General features: G+C 47.8%; 1 pseudogene; it reads right to left on the bottom strand.

The window, feature by feature from the left end:
• Window positions 1-4,513: 4,513 nt before the first annotated feature.
• On the bottom strand, window positions 4,514-8,587 carry LOC105817388 (annotated as a pseudogene).
• Window positions 8,588-13,727: the final 5,140 nt, after the last annotated feature.

Below are 13,727 nucleotides of genomic sequence, written 5' to 3' on the forward strand. Positions count from 1 at the left end.
CCCGCCTCAGCCTCCCAGAGTGCTAGGATTACAGGGTGAGCCACCACGCCCGGCTCAATCCAGTTTTTATATAAATGAAAAAAACAGTAATTTCAGAGTGTGTATGTTCTATAAGAAAATCAGCAGTTAACAAAGCCAAAGTACCTGTCACAATAACTCTATAGCTTAGATGCAACTTACTATATCTAAAACGTATATTTAATTCATAGGGAAAAAAGCATGCAAACATTAATTCAAAAGGAAGACTATAACTTAAAACAAGACAAACAGTGATGATTCAGAAAGAAAGAGGATGCCTGTGGTTGGGTCATCACTTTCCTATATACCAAGATGGTCCCTCTGGCTTTGCTTATAATATAATAAAGTGGAAACAACCAAATACCCACAAAGAATAGGCCACTAATACTAAGTAGCCATTAAAAAGGAGGAATGTGCTGATATAAAAAGCCTTCCCAGATAAATTGTTAAGGAATTTTTAGAAAAACCTAGAACATAGGCCATTGCTATTTTACAAGGGCTGTTGTCTATATGTGCTTATCTGCAAGTGTCAGGGTTATGTCTCAAAGTAATAATCTACTTGTTTTCTCTGTGTATTGCCTCCCTCCTTCTCTCTCACTGGTGCCCCAAGGGCTGGGCTAGGCAATTTTTCCTCCTTCAGCCCACGCCTAAGCAGGAACAAAGACTCAAAAGTCCTCACCAGAAAACATTTCTTTTATGCGTATTGGCAGAACCAGTTTTTCCTCTCCCAGAGGTGAAATAAGACCGTGCCTGTGGAATGGAAGAAAGATGGCGGAGTGGTAGCAGAAGGAGACCAGGGAGAGGGTGGGCATGGCCGTATCACTAACTCTTCAGTTGACATCCTGCGGGTCAGCAGTCCTAGGTGTTAGGCTTAACCAACTCCCCAAACTTCCATCCAAACCTCCTATAAAACCCACCCCTCTCCCCTTCCTAGGAATGTATTAGGCACTGTAGCCTTTGCCAGACCCCTAGGGAGATACAGGAATGGAATGCAAAAGGGGAACTTACTTTCCTCATCCCTCCTGGTTGTTCCCTAGGGAGATAAAGGAATGGAATGCAAGAGGGGAACTTACTTTCCTTGTCCCTCCTGGTTGTTTGAAAAGTATTACTCCTCCCAGAAGAACCCTCTATAAAACCCAAGGCTCTCCCCTTTTCTCTCCTGGATGCCTTTTTCAGCCTCCACCCATCTGCACCCAGATGCTCAAAATAAACAGCATTTTGCTACACACGAGGCTTCGTGTGTCTCTCTCTCAGCTCTGAACCTAACACTAGGCACCTGAAATACTCCTGAACAGATGAGAAATAAACAGTTGGGATGGACTGGATCACACTGCAGTAATGACAACCCCCAAATCTCAGCAGTTTAAAACAACAAAATAAAAAGAAAAACCTGCGTTTTTGTACTCACGACATCCAACGTGTGGGTTTCCACACCAAGCAATTGTCCAACTCTCCCGACACCAATTAGGTGTCCTACAATTCAGTTCCATTCTGAGACCAGAGTTAGCACAGACCCCACACGTTAAGGGCTCAGTCACACAAGACTACCCCCGCTTCAGATGTCAATTGCAAGTCCCTCTAACTGAGGTGCATGACCAGAGGATGCATCTGTCCCTGGTTTGGTGCCCACTCCTCTTCCCCTCCAGGCATGGGTCCACGACAGCTGGAGGGGACTGTCCGGGACTTAAGGATGCCTCTCCTCCTTAGAGAACCTTCTCAGGACAGGGCCTTGCAGCTGGGATTATGGGGAAGATGGGCATTGGGTGCAAAATCTTAAAAAATATGCAATTCATTCCCTCATTGTTCAGCAAATATCATCTTGATTCACCAATCACTGTTGATCAGCAAGGAGCCCGGGACCATGAAGGGATCTGAGGTATGCACAAACATGTCTAAGAACTAACCCAACCCTCACCAAACCCACAGCCCAGAGGGGAAGACGACGCACAGCCAAACACCAGGGTACAGGGCCCAGCAAGTCTCACAAAAGACACAGGCGGAGTTCAGGGGGAGACCAAAGGAGGAAAGGAGCAATTCCTGCTGGAGGGCTCCTAAGCCTTTCCTGGTGGACTTTCAGCCTAATTCACAGCCTCCTTTGACAAGGAGCTGGATAGAACCGGCTTCTCTTGTAATTTTCTTTTTCTCTGTGGCAGGCCCGTGTGGGGGTTGGGGGGAAGAGATGTGAGGATTTTCCTAGAAGTTCACAGGCAGCAGTGTCCTCAGACACAGGGCTAATAAAGGGTTCACAATCCAGATGTGTGGGAAAATAAAAAATAAATGTTTGGGTTTTGTCCCAGGTTCCTGGTACACTGCTCCTAAAACCCACAGAATCTCTAGAAGATAAGAGAGTCTTTTTCATGCTAATGAGATGATACGTGGCTGGGGGCCCTAGATAACTCCAGGGTGGGGTTTTATTGCCAGAGAGGCCAAGGCCAGATTAGAGGGTTGAGACTTTCCACCCCATCTCCCAACCTCTGGGGAGGGGATACAGGCTGGAGATTGAGTTCAATCACTAATGGCCAATGCTATAATCAATCACGCCTCTGTAATGAAACTTCCATAAAACCCCCAAATGACATAATTTGGAGAGCGTCTGGGTTGGTGAACAAATCAAGGTACTGAAAGGGTGGCACCCCGAGAAAGGGCACAGAAGCTCTGTGCCCCTCCCCCGTACCTTGCCCTATGCATCTTTTGCATCTGGCTGTTCCTGAATCGTACCCTTTATCATAAGTCGGTAATAGCATGTAGAGCCGTTTCCTGAGTCCTGTGAGTCATTCTAGCAAACCATCAAACCTGAAGAGGGAGGTTGTGGGAATCCCCAACTTTGTAGCCAAGTCAGACGGAAAGAAGTGTGGGTGTAACCTGGGGACCCCAAACCCGCACCTGGTGTCTGAAGCGAGGACAGTCTTGCAAGGCTGAGTTCCTAAACCTGTAGTCTAGAATCGAATGGAATTGTTAGACATTCGGTTGGTGTCAGGGAAATGGAGAATTAGTTGATGAGAGCAAAAAAAAAAAAACCTACCAAGGAGGAGGTTCAGGGGAAGTGCCCTGCACTTATCGCGGCCTTTCCCACACCAGCAAGCAAAGCCGTCCGCAGGCTGTGTGGGCCCCGTTCGCAGGAGCAGAGATGCTGAAGGCGTTCCTGCCCAACTCTTTCGCAGTCGCCTCCCAGATGCACTCAGGAGCTGCACCCCCAGCCTCCTTCCAGGCACTGCGTCATTCCTTCCTTGCCCACATTCTCCCCAGGACAGCCAGATATCTGTCCCTCATCTCTGTTTAGTGCTGTAACCCCATTAGTCTTCTGGGGTGTGTTCTAACTTTTCCTCCTTTCTTCTGGAGATTTCACTGACTTCACTTCTGCCCAAAGCCAATAACCCCTCCTTCCCAGGGATGCGTCTCTTGCTCCTTTCCCGGTTCAAACCAATTGGCAGCTTCAGATAGTAACTAAAGCAGTAGTCCCTCCTATCCGCGGTCTCACTTTCTCCAGTTTCAGTCACCTGTGATCAACCATGCTCTGAAAATACTACATGGAAAATCCAGAAACCAATAATTTCTAAGTTTTAAATCACATGCCATCCTGAATAGTATGATGAAATCTCACCCAGTCACATTACATGCGCCTGGGATGGGAATCCATGCTGTCCACACTCCCCGTCCCTGAGTCACTTAGTAGCTGGCTTGGTCACCAGATCTAAAAATACAGTATATATAAGATTCAGCGCTATCCATAGTTTCAGGCACCCACTAGGGGGTGTTGGAACATATCCCTTCAGATAAGGGGGGGCCACTGCATGATGTCTTCCCGAAAAAGAAGGCTTCTCAGAGCCCAAACTTTTCTAGTTGTGAGAAACAGGGACCTGCTCAAACACTTGAGTCAAAAAGGGAAATTTATTTTAAGGTATCAGGTTGTCCCAGATAATCCAAAAACAGGAAGGACGGGAGGATGGCAGTTAGACTACAGAAGGACAGGGAGCACAACTGGAAAACAGTCAGGGATCAAGGCTGCTACCTTCTCAGACTTCCCCTCCCAAATCTTTGGGGCCACATAATTCTCAGCACATGTCATTGTGCATCTTCTTCACTCTTCCCACCATAGGGGCTCTCTCTACTTCCTTGTGCACATAGTTGCCAAGATTTACCATTCTTCAGCTCAAGCAACCATCGGAAATGGAATAGGGGCTTAGAATTCTCATTCCCAGATCCCAAAGAAGGGAACTTATTCCATGGTGCCCACCTAGATTACAAATAGCCATCAAATAGCTGTGACCCATAGAGCCGTCGTGTAACACAGAGTAGCTGTGGTGAAGGAGCAGTTCTTAGAGAAGGGGGCGCTGTCCTGGGTGGATGACCCAACACTCCAGGACAGCTGTGTCATAGCACTGAAGGAGCTTATTAGAATCATGCACAGCCCACCTGCAGAGAACCTAGCAAGGCCACTTGTGAGGCGCTGGAGATGTTTGCAGCAAAGAGGACAGTACAGAACCTGTCCCAGCCTTCAGTCAATATTTTTAGCAGTTGGAGCAACATCCAGGAGCAGCTGGAGATGTGGGTGGCCATCTGCAAACACCTGGGCTGGCACTGGAAGTGGACAAACAGGAAGTGCACCAGGAAGCCACTGAGCAGGAGCAGGAAGATGTGTGGGAACTCCATCTGAGGATCGTCGGGGATGGGTGCCCGCACCAGGTAGAGAGAGGCCAGCAGCACGACAGCAGGGATGAAGGTGGGAACCTGCAGGGACATGGGGGGCATTTGGTGGTGTATGATCCCTGGGCTCGATCCCTCCTGCCTGCCTTCCTGCTACCCCCACCTGCCACTAGCTCTTCTCTTCCTGTCCCTGCTATAATACCTCACCTGGGCTACCAGGGGCTCTCCAGGAAGCAGAGAGCTGGGACTCGGCATTATCCTCTCTGTGCTGTGTGAACCTGAGCGTGTGCATGCATCCTCCCTGCCTTTGTCTCCTGTTGCTCCCCCTTAGGGTCCACAAGAGAAGAAACAAGTCCCCAACAAGCAGAGTTAATGTCTTGTGATTCAGTAGTCCCTCATCCCCAGGAAATATGCAAATTCTCTACCAAATAAAATGATAGTGGCAACCCCTTACAGTCTTCCTCCAGGCTCTGAATGAGGCTGTGGACCAAGACCTGTCTTGTGCAGGAGTATACGGTTAAAAAGCCCAATGTCTATCCCAAAGTCTACCTTGTAAGGTCAGGGGAGATACTTCTTTACCCACAAGTACTGGAGACAGCTAATGGTGGTTCCGAGGGTGAGCCAGGCCAGGAAACTGCAGGGGAAATGTGAGCTGCTCACGACCAGGCCCTCCCACAGGTGGGCCCACAGGAAGGGCTGACCTAGGAGGTGCAAACCTGGGGCAGAGCTGTCAGCTCATCCAGGGCCACTCAGCCACCCAACGCCCCTCATCCGTGAAAGCTAAGGAGAGAAGACAGGGCCGGGCACTAAGGAGGAGGATGCACAGAGGTGGAGCAGTAGCCCATTCCTGCCCCTGTGTCTTCAGGCACAGTGGCACACACATGCCAGGGATCCGGAGGCCAGTCACCCACGTGCCTCCAGATCAGCCCTCTCTGACCGTCCCAGGCTGGATAAGGACATTCTCAAAGAGCGGGAGGAGTGTTTGTGTTTCTTAGAAAGAAGAGTCTGGTGGAATCTCAGAGAAGCCTGTGCTCTCTTCAGGGACCAGCACACTCATGGCAAAGCCCCCTCAACCACCCATCGTCTCCCGTGACATGACGGGTGGGCCGCTGAGCACCCAGCCAAACACTTGCCTCTGCTCTACCCAGTGCTTGCAGCTGAGGTAGGTCTGATAAAAATTCCATCTAACCTTGGAGGCAGGGTCCAGGCCAGCCCATCTCTTGAGGAGGCCAGCGCTGGGTCCTAGTTGGGATGGGTCATCCTAGAATCCTTGCTCTGGGCTGGGACACTCCAGTTTCATTCCCCAGTCTCAGCCTGAAGACTCCCTACTCTCACTGTGGATTTGATTTTATTCTTACCATATACTGATTTTATTCTTTCTCATGGGAAAAAGATAAAAAGCAAAATCCATGTCTGTCACTTATTGTTCTTAAGACAGTCACATCGAGCACTGTATGTCCTGTTCCAGTTTAATTAGACTGTGACAACACAGGAAGAGAAGAGGGAATGCTTGAAAACTTACTCCAAGAACTTCCTCTGCACCCGGACATTATACTTGCCTGCTGCTTTAAGGGTCTGCCTATTGACTATGCTTCAAATAAGGTCATAATGTCACAACTGGACATCACAGCAGCCCATCATTTCTGCCCCAGGGAAAGAAATAAAGGGAGTCAGAACATCTCCCCACTTGGATGCCATCACGGTGCCTGCACAGGTTGGCTGGGGGTCTGTCCTGAGTCCAGTAGAGATTATGTTGGGTCAGGGTCCAGAATGCAGACCCAGACTGCAAAGGAAAAATCACACCCTAGCCAAGGGCTGCAAGCAGTGTGAATAATGCCTGAATATCCTTTGACATTATCTTAGCAACAGAATAAAGGAACAAGAAAAAAGAAAAAATGACAAAGACAGTACAAGCCTGTCATGTGTCTATCTCTTGGTAAACATCTGTCTTATTGCATTTTTGGAAACTGAACAAGAGAGGAGAGAGCCACGTTTAATTTTGGAAACGCGACTGGGGAAGAATGGCTAAGATATGTGTGCATGTACAGGAGCCTAAGCCTGGGCTTCCAGGAGCGTACGTGCACGTGTTTATGTTTACGTGTGTGTGTGTGTGTGTATGTGTGTGTGTGTGTGTTCATGGGGTTCCAGAAATGTGTATGCATGTGTTTATGTATACGTGTGTGTGTATACACATGGGGCTTCAGAAGTGTGCATGCATGTGTTTATGTATACATGTGTGTGTATGTGTACACATGGGGTTCCAGAAGTGTGCATGCATGTGTTTATGTATATGTACATATATGTATGTGTGTATACACAGGAGGTTCCAGAAGTGTGCAGGCACATGTTTATGTGTACATGCAAGTGTGTGAGTGTGTACACATAGGGGTCTCCAGATACCCAGCCTGGATGGACAGCTTCACTTGCCTCGAGAAGTTCAGGACGATGCCGAAGTTTCCCGGGATGAACAGGACCAAAGCCACAGCCATGGTGAACATCAGGGCTGGAGCTGGTGTGAGGTGACATGAACCATGGACAGAAGTCGGGGCTGGGAAGCAGATTGGGTGTCAGGCCCCGGGGGAGCCACAGCAGGAGTCTCTTCCCCTACCAAATGTGCTTTGGACACCACTGTGGCCAACATAAGAGTCACCAGTCATTGTGGCTTTCAGACATAGATCTCTGTGGTTCGTCTGGGGTGACCAGGCCCAAGGAGGAGAGGTTGGGGCAGACACAGGTGGACCATGGAGAGGGATACGGGGTTAGCGTGTTAGGCTGCATTATTGTTCATCAAATATTCAGTCTTCCTCTCCCTACCTCTGTGGGAAGAATATTGTTCCCCATCTGTTGACCTGGGACCTGGCATGTGTCACTTGCTTTGGCTAATAAAATGTGAACAGGCATGAAAAGCAGAAGCTCTAAATGTGCTTGGATGGCTTGGCTTGGCTCAGTCTCTTCAGCCCCTGCCACCTGCTACAGGCAAAAACATGCCCCAGGTAGTGGCTACTGCTTCCGCCTTACTACTGAGATAAGAACAGACTCAGTCCAGTGTGAGACCTGAGCACAGCATGGCTGAGCTGGGAACAACAATGAAATGTTTGGTGGTTGTCTGCTATGCAGCACTGTAGCAGTAAAAGCTAACAGGGACAGAGAGTCCCCCAGGGGAGGAGGCCCAGAGAGCACATGACAGCACTGTTCCTATCTCTCCTCCCTGAGGCCCCTGTGCCCTTGGTGCACAATATCCTTACTGTCACACCCTCCACAGTGTGGCCAATACTGTGATCTCCCAAACACCCAGAAGTAAAGGCATTGGAGCTAAAGCTGAGAGGTATGGAACGCTTGCGTCCCTTTCTCAGAAGAGAAGAGGGCTATGTCTCCTAGGGGAAGCCTTGGTTTGTGCTCAATGCTACGCTTTGGACAGGAGAAAGCTTAGCTGCCAGGCCTCCCAGCACCCTCCTGCAGCCCTCTTCCCCCTGCTGGCCCCAGACCCCGTATCTCGCCATGTGGCCCTCTCTTGCAGCCACATAGCATAAACGTCTTCCTCTGAAGAATGTCCCATTGATGGAACCGAATGTCGAGAGTGCAACAGCCAAGGGCACCAGCCAGGCCCAGGCCCCTGGGACCTGGTTCCTGGAACAACAGAGGACCGAGAGAAAGAACTCCAGCAGTGATCTGGGAGGCTGCCGCAAGGCCCCGCTCGGAAATGGGGCAAGCAGTACATTCAAAGCCAAGTTTGAGTACACATAGAGTGCTACCCTTCCCCATCCTGGAAAATCTGCCCAATGTCCAAGGGACATGTCAAGTGACTCACTCACCCCCAGACCATAAGACTGGCCCCAGGGCTGTCCATGTAGACCAAGACCCCCTGCAGTGACATGAGGAGGCCAGAGCCAATCACATTCAGGGTCACGGCGCTCCACAGATCCATCTCCCGCCTCAGCCTCAGGCCTTGCCCTCCCGCCCCTCAGCACCATCTCTGTCCCTACTTCTCGCCGTCTCAGGATTGCAACAGACGCTGCCTCGAGTGGAGCAGAGGCAGGTGCTCTGATACCTGTCTGTCTTGTGCACTTTCTGCAAGAGTTGATGATTACAGTGATGGAGGGCGTCTGAGCCAGCGGCCAGAGGTAGGACATAGTACTTAGAAAACACTGAGGCTTCGCTGACCTAGCCAGCCCCGTCCGACTCAGACCCTGTCGCAGGCAGTTTGCAGGAGCTGTTTGCCAGCACAGCCCAGGAACGGCCAAGGAGAGAGAGGTTTCAGTAGGAATCCCTGTTGCCCAGTTCCACAGCAGTGTGTGGGGAATAACAGTTGCCCGAGAGCTCTGCACCAACAGTGTGAATGCTGAGCAACTGCACAGCAGGAACCTAAGAAATCTCTGCAACACTTTTATCAGCCAAGCTATCAGAAAACAAAGATTAGACACTGAGAGCCTGTGATTAAAACTGCATGAGCCCTACCCTAAAAAATACCAGCGGGCCGGCGCGGTGGCTCACGCCTGTAATCCTAGCACTCTGGGAGGCCGAGGCGGGTGGATCGCTCAAGGTCAGGAGTTCGAAACCAGTCTGAGCAAGAGCGAGACCCCATCTCTACCAAAAATAGAAAGAAATTAATCGGACAACTAAAAATATATATAGAAAAAATGAGCCGGGCATGGTGGCACGTGCCTGTAGTCCCAGCTACTCGGGAGGCTGAGGCAGTAGGATCGCTTGAGCCCAGGAGTCTGAGGTTGCTGTGAGCTAGGCTGACGCCACGGCACTCTAGCCAGGGCAACAGAGCCAGACTCTGTCTCAAAAAAAAGACCAGTGGGGCAGACCACATAAGCCCCTCCTAGCAGCTCCACTAACACTTCCCCTCCAGCGCCATGTCATAAGGTGATCATCTTTCCTGCAGTCCAGTGGCTCAGGTAATGCACAATAGTTAACAAGGGACATTTCATGGCATCTGGCAGGACAGGCTTTTAATCTGGTCCGAACAGAGTTCTTTTTGATCATTGAACCAGCAGCCATTATTTTTCCAATTTCGTATTTTGGCCTCTGGCACCCAATTCTGTGCATCTTTAGTAATTGTTCTAAGATCATCTTTTGGCAGCTTTTCCAGCTGGACCATGTGATTCGATCAGTGGGCCACTGAGGGCAGCATTCTTTGCAGCGGTATCCTCTAGATTTCACGAAGTCTGGTTTTGAATGCCCTGAAACCTTAATAATGCCGGGAGCAGCAGGGAGCCCTATTGGAGCTAATACATCTTTTACAGAAGGTACATTCTGTATTTTGTCTCCATTGGAAGTGAAGAAACATCTCTGCTTCCACAACCTTTCAAATTCGTGAGCAACTTTAAATGCATATGTACTATTTGTATAAATGTGAGCAGCGTTTCCCTCAGCAAGGAGGCAGGCTTGAGTGAGGGCAAGTAGTCCTGCCTGCTGGGCTGACGTGGCTAAAGCAAAGGGGCCGCTTCCACAGTCTCCAGCAAAGTGGTGGCAGCGTGACCTGCGCAGCATGTACCAGTATCGTCCTTTAAGTACGAGCCATCTGTCAACTGGGTAACTCAGCATTGTCCAAGGAATTTTCCATAAATCCTTTCAAAGAGTCAAAAGGTGATCTGTAAAAGTCAGGCAGTCATGTGGCATCTCGTCCAAACAGAGAAGAAGGAGGGTGGCAGGATTAAGATTATTACGGCGACAGAGAGTAATGCGGGAAGTAGTTAGCAAAAGATTCTCATAAGAAGTAAGATGACCAGCAGAAAAATGTTGAATGTGATGAGAATTTAAAAGACTTTCCATGGCATGGGGCACAAAAAAACAGTCAAGGGGAACCCTGTGACTATTTCTTTGGTGGATTTGACCCATAGGGCAGTGGCAGGGACAGCCGTTAGACAAGGAGGGTGCCCGCGGGTGACCGGGCCCAGCTGCTAGCTATAGTATCCTACTGGGCAATGCCGAACTCCATGTCTTTGGGTTAGAACTCCTAGAATGTTTCCTTCCTTTTCATATTCAAAAAGGAAGAGCCGGGTTGATAACTGGGGTATCCTAAATCTGGGGGACTTAATAGTTCCCCTTTTAGTCTGCCAAAAACTGTATCCCCAAGATCTTCCCAAACAATGGGGCCAGGTTTGGTGGCCTTAGGCAGAGCACGTAAGAGTTGGGCTGGAAGGGAAGAGTTGGGAATCCAGTTGCAGCAAGTCTGAGAAACCCACAGAGCTGGTATTTAGCTTTGGGTTTAGGGAATTGTAACTCACCTTGTATCTGATTTGAATCTAAATGTAGTCCACTTTCTGAAATTAAGTAGCTTAAATATTTCACTTGGTGTTTTACTAGTTGTACTTTTCTTTAGAAACTTTGTGACCTTTGGTAGCTGAAAATTTTTCCAAGAGCGCACTGTCTTCCCCACAGGCTGTTTGAGAGGGAGAGGGGGAGGGGAAGATCATCCACATATTGTAGAAAAGTGGACCCTTGGAGGAAGATCAACCTCTAGAGTCTGTGAAAAGGAAGAGGGGCTTTCAGCGATGTCCAGGGGCCGGCCTGTCCAGGTGTCTTTGTGGCCTTCCCAGGTGAAAGCAGAAAGGTGTTGACTAGCTTGGTCAACTGGGGTAGTGACGAATGTCCTGTGTAAATTGTAACAGTGAAGGGCTTGCTGCCCATTGGGATCTAGGTCAGCAAGCTGTGGGGGCTTGGGACGACTCGGCGGTGAGATGCAGCAGTATTATTTATTGCTCCAAGATCTTGAACAAATCTCCACCCATGGCCATTAGGTTTCTTTGCTGGCAGCACTGGAGTGTTTCAAGGACTGGTATAGGGGATAATGAGAACTTGTGCCTCAAATTCTTCAATGACAGATTTGGTGTCTAGTAATGTTTTCTTGTTTAAGGGGTATCAGTTGATACTGGGCAAGTGTTTTGATGGGTCAACCTGAATCTTAACAGAGGGTGCGCTGTGAATCCTACTTATATCTGTTGATAATTTTGCCCATAAAGAGATGGGTATTTGATCCAGTAAAGTGAGTGAGTTTTTGTTTATTATCTAACAAGGAACAACATAGTAATGAGGGAATTAGGAGAGTGAGGGAACTCTAGAGTAGCGCCAGTTTTACCTGGTTTATCAAACTCTAAAATTATTTTCCCCTTTCAGTAGAAAGTCCTCTACAATATTTTTCCAGAAAATCTTAGCCGAGAAGGTAGACTGGAACAGCTTATTTGCTAAATTTACTAAATCCAGAGTGGACATAGTTTCTCTGTTCCATGAGAGCTCTTCTAACAAATTGAGAAAGAGATAGGCCATTCACCAGCATAGAATTGAAGGCTACTCAGGTAGAATCGACATCCATAGGGAGTCTGGAATTTTCTTTAAAGAAGACCTGGAATTGGCAATAATAATTATGAACTGGCTAATTAATTCCTTGGGTACAAGCTTGGATCTTGTCCCAATCTCCTTAGGGAAGGCTGTGGTAACAGCCTTGTGGAGATGTCTAGCTAAATCACGAGACTCTTCCCAATATTGGGTGTTTGTTTTTCTAAGTCTCACTCAGGGTGAGTCCATTCATCTTAGGCCATCCAGTATTGGGCCTGGCCTTCACTGACAAGCATGTGAACCAGCTGGTATAGATCAGAGAGACTGGACTCATAACCTTGGATTACTTCGTTGAATTCATCAACAAATCGGTGAGGGTCATCATGACTTCTGGAAATTCCTCGGCAACAGCTCAAAGTTCGGCCTTAATCCAAGGAACACTGGAGACTTGGGATTTAACTGGTTATTGGTGGGCCTTATCTTAAAGGGTTGGGTTTTAAGAGGTTCTGATTGGGCAGTGGCAGGGGCAGAGGAGGAGTCTGGGAAGAGAGGAGCTTTTGTTAGAGAAAGGTAAGAGGAGGGGCAGAAATTGTAGAAAAAGGAAGAGAAGGCTCTGTAGCAGAAACAGTCTGGGTCTTTAAGGCCTTTTTATTCTCTTTTAATTGTTCATTTGTCTCTAATAATAATAATATTATATCTAAATTTGAGATAGTATTTTGTAGTGAGGCAATTTTTGAGTCTTGAATGTGCTTTTTTTTTGAGACAGAGTCTTGCTCTGTCACCCTGGGTAGAATGCAGTGGCATCATCACAGCTCACAGCAACTTCAAACTCCTGGGCTCAAATGATCCTCCTGCCTCAGCCTCCCAAACAGCTGGGACTTCAGGTCCATGACATCACATCCAGCTAATTTTTCTATTTTTAGTAGAGATGGGGTCTCTCTCTTGCACAGGCTGGTCTTGAACTCCTGAGCTCAAGCAATCCTCCCTCTTCAGCCTCCCAGAACACTAGGATTACAGGTGTGAGCCACCACGCTTTAAAGCCTCAAGGTGCCAATTGAAATATGTGTCCCATCCAAACTGTTTAGTCCTATAGCCATAGTCTTCTAATTTAGTTCTAAGAAAAACAAGTTTGGGAAGTTTGAATGATCCTTTAATATCCACTGACATTTAAATTATCTTTAGTATAATTTGCCCACGGGTTTAAAAATGTGCCTGAAGATGGGCCATAATGTCTGAATATGTAGCCTGCTGGGGTCCCTGAGAGGGGATTACCTTTGCATGCCTTAGAATTTGGAGGTCACATTATGCTTCTTACTAATCTTTTAAGAGCAAAAATAAAATCCTGTAAGTCAAAAAAAATTTTAACAGTCCTAAACTGGAGACGAATATAAGTCTAAAATTTTTAATCAGGCATATAGACCAATCAAAAATGAAACCAAAAGAATACTCACAAAAAGAACCATGTCCTTTATTAAGGCCTTATAAAATCAGATCCCAAATAAAGTTGGAGAACTCAACTAAAAGGAGGGAGTTTGAATCCAAGAGAGGATTTACTATCTAGCAAAAAGACGATTTGTGGAAGCAAAGAGTACAATGATCTTAAGTGGGTACTGTGTCACCTGGTTCTAGAAGCCACCAGTCTGGAAACCAGGTTCATTCTCTTTGGATCCCATTTCTTATATGAGATTGTGCCAACCAAAAAAAAAAAAAAGACTCAGAGAGATGACACAGGCTGTCCAGAACAAAAGAATTTATTCAGGAATATCAGGGAGTTGCCACCCAGC

Source organism: Propithecus coquereli, unplaced genomic scaffold (assembly GCF_000956105.1).
Source record: "Propithecus coquereli isolate 6110/MARCELLA unplaced genomic scaffold, Pcoq_1.0 Scaffold41, whole genome shotgun sequence".
Classification (NCBI taxonomy): domain Eukaryota; kingdom Metazoa; phylum Chordata; class Mammalia; order Primates; family Indriidae; genus Propithecus; species Propithecus coquereli.